The sequence below is a fragment of the Chiloscyllium plagiosum genome, chromosome 15 (assembly GCF_004010195.1).
Source record: "Chiloscyllium plagiosum isolate BGI_BamShark_2017 chromosome 15, ASM401019v2, whole genome shotgun sequence".
In the NCBI taxonomy this organism is placed as follows: domain Eukaryota; kingdom Metazoa; phylum Chordata; class Chondrichthyes; order Orectolobiformes; family Hemiscylliidae; genus Chiloscyllium; species Chiloscyllium plagiosum.
This window is the reverse complement of record NC_057724.1, coordinates 68,026,072-68,036,731: the sequence shown is the minus strand read 5'-3', so window position 1 is coordinate 68,036,731 and position 10,660 is coordinate 68,026,072.

Here is a 10,660-nt window from a genome sequence, read left to right as displayed (position 1 = left end):
TATACCTGATCAGGTCCTGGGGATTTATCCACCTTTAACCGTTTCAAGACATCCAACACTTCCTCCTCTGTAATCTGGACATGTTGCAAGATGTCACCATCTATTTCCCTATAGTCTATATCTTCCATATCCTTTTCCACAGTAAATACTGATGCAAAGTATTCATTTAGTATCTCCCCCATTTTCTGAGGCTCCACACAAAGGCCGCCTTGCTGATCTTTGAGGGGCCCTATTCTCTCCCTAGTTACCCTTTTGTCCTTAATATATTTGTAAAAACCCTTTGGATTCTCCTTACTTCTATTTGCCAAAGCTACCTCATGTCCCTGTTTTGCCCTCCAAATTTCCGACTTAAGTACACTCCTACTTCCTTTATATTCTTCTAAGGATTCACTCGATCTATCCTGTTTATACCTGACATATGCTTCCTTCTTTTTCTTAACCAAGCCTTCAATTTCTTTAATCATCCAGCATTCCCTACACCTACCAGCCTTTCCTTTCACCCTGACAGGAATATACTTTCTCTGGCTTCTTGTTATCTCATTTCTGAAGGCTTCCCATTTTCCAGCCGTCCCTTTACCTGCGAATATCTGCACCCAATCAGCTTTCGAATGTTCTTGCCTAATACCATCAAAATTGGTATTTCTCCAATTTAGAACTTCAACTTTTAGATCTGGCCTATCCTTTTCCATCATTATTTTAAAACGAATAGAATTATGGTCGCTGGCCCCAAAGTGCACCCATACTGACACCTCAGTCACCTGCCCTGCCTTATTTCCCAAGAGTAGGTCAAGTTTTGCACCTTCTCCAGTAGGTACATCCACATGCTGAATCAGAAAGTTATCTTGTACGCACTTAAGAAATTCCTCTCCATCTAAACCTTTAACACTATGGCAGTCCCAGTCAATATTTGGGAAGTTAAAATCCCCTACCATAACTACCCTATTATTCTTACAGATAGCTGAGATCTCCTTACAAGTTTGTTTCTCAATTTCCCTCTGACTATTAGGGGGTCTATAATACAATCCCAATAAGGTGATCATCCCTTTCTTATTTCTCAGTTCCAACCAAATTACTTCCCTGGATATATTTCCGGGAATATCATCCCTCAGCACAGCTGTAATGCTATCCCTTATCAGAAATGCCACTCCCCCTCCTCTCTTGCCTCCCTTTCTATCCTTCCTGTAGCATTTATATCCTGGAACATTAAGTTGCCAGTCCTGCCCATCCCTGAGCCATGTGTCTGTAATTGCTATGATATCCCAGTCCCATGTTCCTAACCATGCCCTGAGTTCATCTGCCTTTCCTGTTAGGCCCCTTGCACTGTAACACTGACCTAAGCATCATGCCCTCACTCATGTCCAGCACTGTTAGCAGAGATAGGAAGGTCCTGCAGGTGCTACAGGAATGCCAACATCTCATGCTTGATGCACCCAGGCTGTATAGCACCAGAGAAAATTGGAAACATTCCTTCTTCCAGTCCTACATAACATATGAGGAGTGTTTGAGGACTCTGGGTCTATACTCAATGGAGATTAAAAGGATTGTGGTCGGGGGGGGATCTCATTGAAACATACAGAACATTGAATGACCTGGATAGATTAGACGTTGGGAAGATGTTGCCATTGATAGAAGAGACTAGAATCTGAGGGCACAACTTTTTAGAATGGAAGTAAGGAGTAACTTCTCCAGCCAGAGAGTGGTGAATCTATGGACTTCACTACCACAGCAGGCTGTGTGGGGGCAGGTCATTTAGTATATTTAAGACTGAGATAAGTAAGTTCTTGAGTATTAAAGGGATAAAGGGTTACACGGAGAAAGCAGGAGAATGGGCTTGAGAAAATTATCAGCCAGCAGATTCGATGGGCTGAATGGCCTGATTTCTGCTTGTGTCTTATGGTCTACTCAGACCCAAATCCACAACACTTTCCCCAGTGCATCAGAGCTATCATCAGCACTGCTTTCTGCTCTCATTTGGAATTGGAAAAAATCATCAGTTTTATTTCCAATTTCCATCCTTTGCTCACCTTCAGGAGCACTTGGACAGGCTCGGCAAGTGGGCAAAGACGTAGGAGATGGAACACAATGTGGGAAAGTGTGAGGTTATGCACTTTGATAGGAAAAAGAGATGTAAACTATTTGAAAATGGTGAAAGGCTTCAGAAATCTGAAACACAAAGCAACTTGGGAGCCTTAGTTCAGGAGTTTCTTCAGGTTAGCATGTAGGTTCAGTTGGTGAGTAGGAAGGCAAATGCAATATTATTTCAACAGATCTAGAAAACAAGAGAAGAGATGTATTGCTGAGGCTGTATAGGGCTCTGGTCAGATTGCATCTGAATTATTGTGAACAGTTTTGGGTCCCGTATTTAAGGAAAGGGTTCAAAAGGAGGTTTACAAGAATGATCCCAGAGCTGAAGGGTTTGTCATATGAGGAGCAGTTGAGGACTCTGGAGTTTAGAAAGTTGAGTGGGGCATCTGATTAAACTTGCAGAACACTTCGAGGCCTGGATAGAGGGGATTCCAGCAACACATTTCCATCTCTGATCTCCAGCATCTGCAGACCTCACTTTCTCCTCAAAGACTCTGGAGTTTAGAAAGTTGAGTGGGGCATCTGATTAAACTTGCAGAACACTTCGAGGCCTGGATAGAGTGGACATGGAGAAGATGTTTCCACTGGTCAGAGAGACTAAGACCTGAGGGCACAGCCTCAGAGTAAAAGGATGACCCTTTAAATCTGAGATGAGGAGGAATTTCTTCAGCCAGAGGGCGGTGAATCTGTGGAACTCTTTGTCAAAGAAGGCTTTGGAGGCTCAGCCATTGAGTGTCTTTAAGACAGAGATAGATGGATCCTTGAATGGTAAGGGAATCAAATGTTTAAGGGAGAAGACAGAGAATGAGGTTGAGCAACATCTCAGCCATGATTAAATAGTGGAGCAGACTCAATGGGGTGAATGGCCTAACTGAGCTCCTATATCTTATGGCCTTATAGTCTTCAGCAGGTCCACACTGACTCTTTGGTTCTCTTCTTAGACTTTTCTGCGTCCATTTCTGGAGATAGGCTAACCATCAATATTGATTACAAATGCACTGACTCCCATAGTTCCCTTGACTCCACTTCCTCACAATCTCTGAATGTGTAACACTTGCTCATTCATTAGTGGGCAGCACGGTGGCACAGTGGCTAGCACTGCTGCCTCACAGCGCCGGAGACCCGGGTTCAATTCCCGCCTCAGGCGACTGACTGTGTGGAGTTTGCACGTTCTCCCCGTGTCTGCGTGGGTTTCCTCCGGGTGCTCCGGTTTCCTCCCACAGTCCAAAGATGTGCAGGGTAAGGTGAATTGGCCATGCTAAATTGCCTGTAGTGTTAGGTAAGGGGTAAATGTAGGGGTATGGGTGGGTTGCGCTTCGGCGGGTCGGTGTGGACTTGTTGGGCCGAAGGGCCTGTTTCCACACTGTAATGTAATGTAATCACCCCCTCCCTCCTCAATGTCCAACACCCCAGACACACCTTCCAGATGAATTAGTTTTTCACTTGAACAGCTTCCAATTTATTGCATTAGCTGCACACAATGCAGTCTCCTGGCAAGCAACTTCTCCATCTACTCCACTCACTTCCCTTTCCCCATTTGTCAAAAACATAAGGACCATCATTTTCCAACCTTGTTCAGTTCGGAGGAGAGTTACAGGACTTGAAATGTTAACTCTCCTTTTCTCTCCACAGATGCTGCCAGACCTACTGAAATATCCCCTGCATTTTCTGTTTTTTTTATTTCAGATCACCAACATCCACAATATTTTCCTTTTATGCCTAACATTAGCCCTTGGCAATCGAATTGGTAGTTTTGCTGATCTTCTCGACTGTTGGTTTACTATCTAGCTCTGCACATGACAGACAGTCTTTTATATAAAGTGTTTTCAGTGTTCTTCCCAGATAATAACTCAAAGTTATGTGCCACCTATCTCTCCAAATGTATATTACAATCAATGATTACCTGCCCTTAAAACAAAAATACTAGAAATCACAGTGGGTCAGGCAGCCTCTGTGGACAGAGAGCAAGGTATTTCAAGTCTAGACGTTTGATGAAGAGTCAAAATGATAACTTGCTCTCTCTCCATGGAGGCAGCTTGACCCACTATGACTTACAGCAATTTTGTTTTCAGTACATATTCCAGCATCTGCAGTAATTTGCCCCGAGATTTATTTTCCTTTTTTGTTTCAATCAGGCCTTTTTTTTTTGCTGATAAACCAGTTGCCTCTTTTTATTCATTTGTGCGATTTGGACATCACTGGCCCATCCTTATTTGCCCCTGAGAAGGTGGTGGTGAGCTTCCTTCTTGAACCACTGCAGTCCACTTGCTGTGGGTTGACCCACAATGCCATTAGGGAGGGAATTCCAGGATTTTGACCCTATGATTGTGAAGGTACGGTGGTATATTTCCAAGTCAGGAAGGTGAGTGGCTTGGAGGGGAACTTGCAGGTGGTGGTGTTTCCAAGTACCTGCTGCCTTTGTCTTTCTAGTTGGAAGTAGTCGTGGGTTGGGAAGGTGCTATCTAAGGATCTTTGGTGAATTTCTGCAGTGCATCTTGTAGATAGCACACATTGCTGCTACTGAGCAGCAGTAGTGGAGGGATTGAATGTGGATGTGGTGCCAATCAAGCAGGTGGCTTTGTCCTGGATGATGTCAAGCTTCTTGAGTGTTATTGGAGCTGCACCCATCTAGGCAAGTGGGGAGTATTCCATCACACTCCTGACACTTGTGCCTTGTAGATGGTGGATAGACTTTGGGGTGTCAGGCGATGAGTTACTCGCCACAGTATCCCTAGTCTCTGACTTGCTCATGTAACCACTATATTTATGTGGTGAGTCCAGCTGAGTATTTGGTCAATGGTAACCCCAAGGCTGTTGACAATGGGGAACTCAGTGATGACAATACCATTGAATGTCAAGGGCAGTGGTTAGAGTGTCTCTTAATGGTGCTGGTCATTATCTGGCATTTGTGTGGCACAAATGTTACTTGCCACTTTCAGCCCAAGCCCGGACATTGTCCAGATCGTTTTGCATTTGAGTACGGACTGCCTCAGTATCTGAGAAGTTGTGACCGGTGCTGAACACTGTGCAATCATCGGCAAACATCCCCATTTCTGACCTTAAGACAGAGGGAAGGTCATTGATGAAGCAGCTGAAGATTGTTGGGCCAGGACACTACCCTGAGGGACTCCTGCAGAGATGTCCTGGAGCTGAGATGACTGACCCTCCACAACCACAACCATCTTCCTTTGTGCCAGATATGACACTAACCAGCAGAGTGTTTGCCCCCTAAACCCATTGATGCCAGTTTTGCCAGGGCTCCTTGATGACATACTCAGTTAGTATGGCCTTGATATCAAGGGCTGTCACTCTCACCTCACCTCTGGGATTCAGCTTTTTTGGCCATGTTTAAACCAAGGCTGTAATGAGATCAGGAGCTGAATGACCCTGGCGAAACCCAAACTGGGCATCACTGAGCAGGTTATTGCTGAGCAGGTGCTACTTGAATGCACTGTTGATAACCCTTTCCATCACTTTACTGATGATGGAGAGTAGACTGATTGGGCGGTAATTGGCTGAGTTGGGTTTGTCCTGCTTTTTGTGTATTGCTGGAATGTTATCAGGGCTCATTGCTTTTGCAGTATCCAGTGCCTCCAACCATTTCCTGATATCACGTGGAGTGAATCAAATTGGCTGGAGAATGGTATCTGTGATGCTGGGGACCAGTGGAGGTGTCCGAGATGGATCATCTATTCGGCACTTCCGACTGAAGATTCTTGCAAATGCATCAGCTTTACTTTTTGCACTGATTTGCTGGGTTCCTCCATCATTGAGGATGGGGATATTTGTGGAGCCTCCTCCTCCTCCTCCAGTGAGTTTTTTAATTGTCCACCACCATTCATGACTAGATGTGGAAGGACTGCAGTGCTTAGATCTGACTTGTTGGCTGTGGGATCACTTAGCTCTGTCTATCACTTGCTGTTTATGCTGTTCGACACGCAAGTAGTCCTGTTTGGTAGTTTCACCAAGATGAGACCTCATTTTAGGTATGCCTGATGCTGCTCTTGGCATGCCCTCCTGCACTCTTCATTGACCCAGGGTTGATCCCCTGGCTTGATAGTAATAGCTGAATGGGGGATATGCCAGGTCATGAGGTTGAAAATTGTGCTGGAGTACAGTTCTGCTGCCGTTGATGGCCCACAGTGCTTCATGAATGCCCAGTCTTGAGTTGCTAGATCAGTTCAAAGTCTGTCCCATTTATCACAGTGATAGTTTTACACAACACGATGGAGGTTATTCTCAATGTGAAGGCGGACTTTGTCTCCATAAGGACAGTGCAGTAACAAAGTCCCACCTTCACATTGTCTGTAGCATTCCCTGTTTTGATGGACACCCGAATATTTCAGCAGAATTGTAACTTGTGGTCATTAGTGTGCTGTCTAGCAGTCTGTTGGACTTTACTTCAAGCAGTGCCTAGTGCATTCTCAATTGGTTTTCGCTAAATGATAATAACAGACTATTTGGCTTCAATAACAGGTTCTATCAGAGTGATGTCAGCCTCAAACCAGTCTGCCTTTCTCTACTTTTGCTGTCTACATGTTCAGAATGCAAAGTATGTTCATGTTACTTCCACACTCTGAATGGGAATATCGGAGAGTGCCTGCTCTAACGAATTGGGGAACTTTTTTTTTTAATCGGCGTAGGCAGTATGGTTGACCTTGAGAGGACAGTATTTCTGCCGTGACTGAACAATTTTCAAAGGTTGTGCCTGGCACCAGGACCATCTCCCTTTGCCCAGCTGTAATCGTCAGCCATCAGCCAGTCACCAGTGATGGCATGACTGATCTACAAAACCTCTCCTTTTGAACTCGTGTTGTTTCCTATTTAAGGGACAGACACTACAAGAGTCTCAGTCGCCAAATTTTGTTGTCAGGTTGAGTGCTGAGAGCTGCGGTTAGGCTGCGGTTGTTTGCCTGACTGTACAGAAGACTGAGACAGGATCTGATTGAGGTGTACTATTTTCTGAAAGGCTTACACAAGAATAGATAGAAACATTTCCCCTTTGCAAAGGGGTCAATAACAAGGAAGCACATTTCTAACTTCTAAGGAAGGGTCACTCGACCCAAAACATTAAATCTGATTGTCTCCACAGATGCTGCTAGACCTGCTTAGCTTTTCCAGCAATTTTCGCTTTTGCGTTGAGCACATTTTTTTAAGACAAGGAGCAGGACATTTTGAGGGGATTTGAGGAAAATAATTCTCACTGAGAAGTTTATAGGTATCTGGAACTCACTGCCTCATAGGCTGGTGGAGGTGAGAACTCTGGAGACATTAAAGAACTACTTAGATGAGCATTTGAATTGCTATAATCTACAAAGCTACAGTCTAAGTGCTGGAAAATTGGGATTAGAATTGATGGATATTTGATTACTTGTATGGACAGGATGGGTCAAAGGGCTTCTTTCTGTGCTGTAAAAACTCTACGACGTGATGACTTTAAATCCTGATTCTCCAAATCTGGCCTTTAAAAATGGCGACCTACACTTGCCATTTGCAGCCTGGCAGTTAGATTGGTTTGGAGTCAGGCCACATGATCTGAACAGAGCTGAGGAAGCTGCCAGTTCCCCAGGAGGGGCTGAGGGTCTTCGAGCTCTAACATCCTGTCCAAAAATGAAAATAAAGGAAGAAAACATAAACCATTCCTCCGGCCCTCATCCCACATGCCCCTTGATGTGTCAGGTTGCACAAAAAAAATCAGGTATCCTTTTAAGGGACATGCTCATGATGTCATCACCATATAATGATGTGTGACATAATAGTCTAAAGCTCTCCATCTTCCTGAGCTCTGTCCTCTTGAAGTATGACATGCTAGGGGAAACTTGACTTTGTACATATGAATTGCTTAATTTGGGACAAACCGTGCAAATGCCTGTGAGTGTAGTACATATAGATAAATATCAGGAGCTATGATAAATGCATGTTCAGCTGTTCTGTAGTATCTGACTTTTCTTCATATTTATGTTATGGGAGCTAAGGTAAATATCACAGCATGATAGTTGCAGATCACCAGCTATCACACCTTACTATCACCTCTCACTCCACACACTCCCCCTGTACCATCCTAATGCCCTATTCCCACACTTCATATCTCCTATGCTATCTTATCCCCTTCTATCCATACTCCATGGTCCTTCATGCACCAACTTAGTGTCTGCATCCACCTTCACTGACCGTGCTAACACATTAAATATCCACCAGTATCCAAAGACAGGAGAGAAATAAAATTCTATTACTTAAAGTCCCATTTTACAGACAATACGCTATTGAGAAAAGCACTGTCATTCATAGAAAAAAAATACATTTTAACAGGCTATTACTACTTCTACACTATTTGATAGTTCTTGACAATCCTTGACACTTGTTGGTTCACCTTACTACTTCTTGAAACTGTGTGAAAGCTTTTGCATGCTTTGACCTCTCTTGGTACTACCGGACTGCCTTGATGTTCCTTGACAGGTTGATATTTGTGACATCTCTGATACTGCCAGACCAATAAATGCTTCTTGTTCGTTCCTGACAGTGCTTGACACTTCTTGAACTCTTGAGAAGTTGGGCTTTTCCAAGGGCTTTAAGCACCTTCAACACAAAATCTTCTCCACAGTTAACAGTCTCTAAGGGCATCTGACCCTCTTGAAAGGATCGCTGGCCCTTATTCGGAAAGGATACCTGATATCCCCTGAAGAACTTTGACCCCCCCTATCCCCAAGACACGCTGGAACTGTATCCCCAAAGGGGTATCCTGGCTATTCAAGAGAAATGTACTGAGAACAATCCTGCTCTTACTGCGGCTAATCTCCTGTTCCCATTTGCAGACCCCAGGGTGTCTAAAAGCCAATTTAAGTGGAGGTAGCGGGTCAATTTAATGGCCAATTCTGACTACAAACATTCCATGCACAAACTATGGCCCTCTTGAAAACTCACCTTACTGGGGAGGCAACAGCTGTTAGTGTTGTGGCTAGACTGTTAATCAAGAGATGAAAAGTGAAGCATTAGAAAAAAACAGTAGGTCAGGCAGCATCCGAGGAGCAGGAGAGTCAGTGTTTTGGGCATACGCCCTTCATCAGGAACCTGCTCCTGCTCTTCAGATGCTGCCTGACCTGCTGTGCTTTTCCAGCTCCACATTTTCCGACTCTGACTCTCCAGCATCTGCAGCCCTCACTGTCTCCTGTTAATCCAGAGACCCAGGTAATGTTCTGGGGACCCGGGTTCGAGAGGTCAAGGCAGATCGTAGAATTTGAATTCAATAAAAGTCTGGAATTAAAAGTCTAATAACAACCATGAATACATTGTCAATTGTTGTAAAATAAAAACCCTGCCTGGTTCACTAATGTCCTTGAGAGAAGGAAACTGTTGTCATTTCCTGGTCTGGCCTGTATGTGACACCAGACCTCAGCAATGTGTTTGATGCTTAACTGCTCTCTGGGCAATTAGGGATGGGCAATAAATGCTGGCCTGACCAGTGTGAAATGTCATGTTTGGCATCGAACATGGCATTTTGGTTGCTTTCTGCCTTTTTGACATAGTTGACAGGGTGTCGATTGTGGCAAAAACCTGGACCTCATGCTATCCAAGTCCTGGATGATTTCACCTATTGCACTACCCTCACAGGAGGGAAACAATTGGGGTGTTAGAGAATTCAGCACCACAGCCTTATCCTCACTGTTTCAACAGCCATATAAATGAAACACTGTTCTGTGACAACAAGGTCATGCTTTCATTATCCTGTCAATGCTAAAGATACCATCTGGCTTATGCCCGAAATGTCGATTCTCCTGCTCCTCGAATGCTGCCTGACCTGCTGTGCTTTTCCAGCACCACACTCTCAACTCTGTCCTCCAGCATCTGTAGTCCTCACTTTCTACTAAAGACACTGTTTGTCAACATGTTCTTTAGATCTATCTTGCTGCTGCTAGGGATCAAGTGTTTGTTTTGCTTTAGAGTCAGGTCCGAGCTCCATCTCAGTGGCAACAAGAGCATCGTTTTTGACAATGACATGATGGTTAGGTACAGAGCAGGCCTTAGCACGTCTTCCTGAAAATATGTCATTGCAAACATTGTGAACAGAGGCTGACTACAAACTCTAATTATCGTCAGCTAGTGTCTGTACCCATAACACAGTACTTGCTGCTAAATCACCAGGGCCAGTGTCCCTACTTCACAATAATGACTGAAAGACATTCACATCGATTGCATGAGATCTGTTAAGGTCTCGCTTCAAAACACATCAGCAGAAATCTTTACTGCAGCTCTGGATGATACCATGTTTTTTTTATTTCAAAAATATACTTTACTCATAAAATAATTTGATGGCCTGTACAGTTGGTCATGCCATACATACGTAAACATTTGCATACAGAGATCAGAATTTATCATTTATATATACAGGTCTGTACGTTTATCAATCATATGTCCATACATTTAGCTGAGTCTTCAGCAGAGCCCAAATGACTGTGCGGGCCCCCTGTTCTTCTTAGGCAGGCAGACGTTACACGGTGGTCTTTCCCCACCGCGCCTTGGCGGCAGCTGCCCCAAGCTTCAGCGCGTCCCTCAGCACGTAGTCCTGGACCTTGGAATG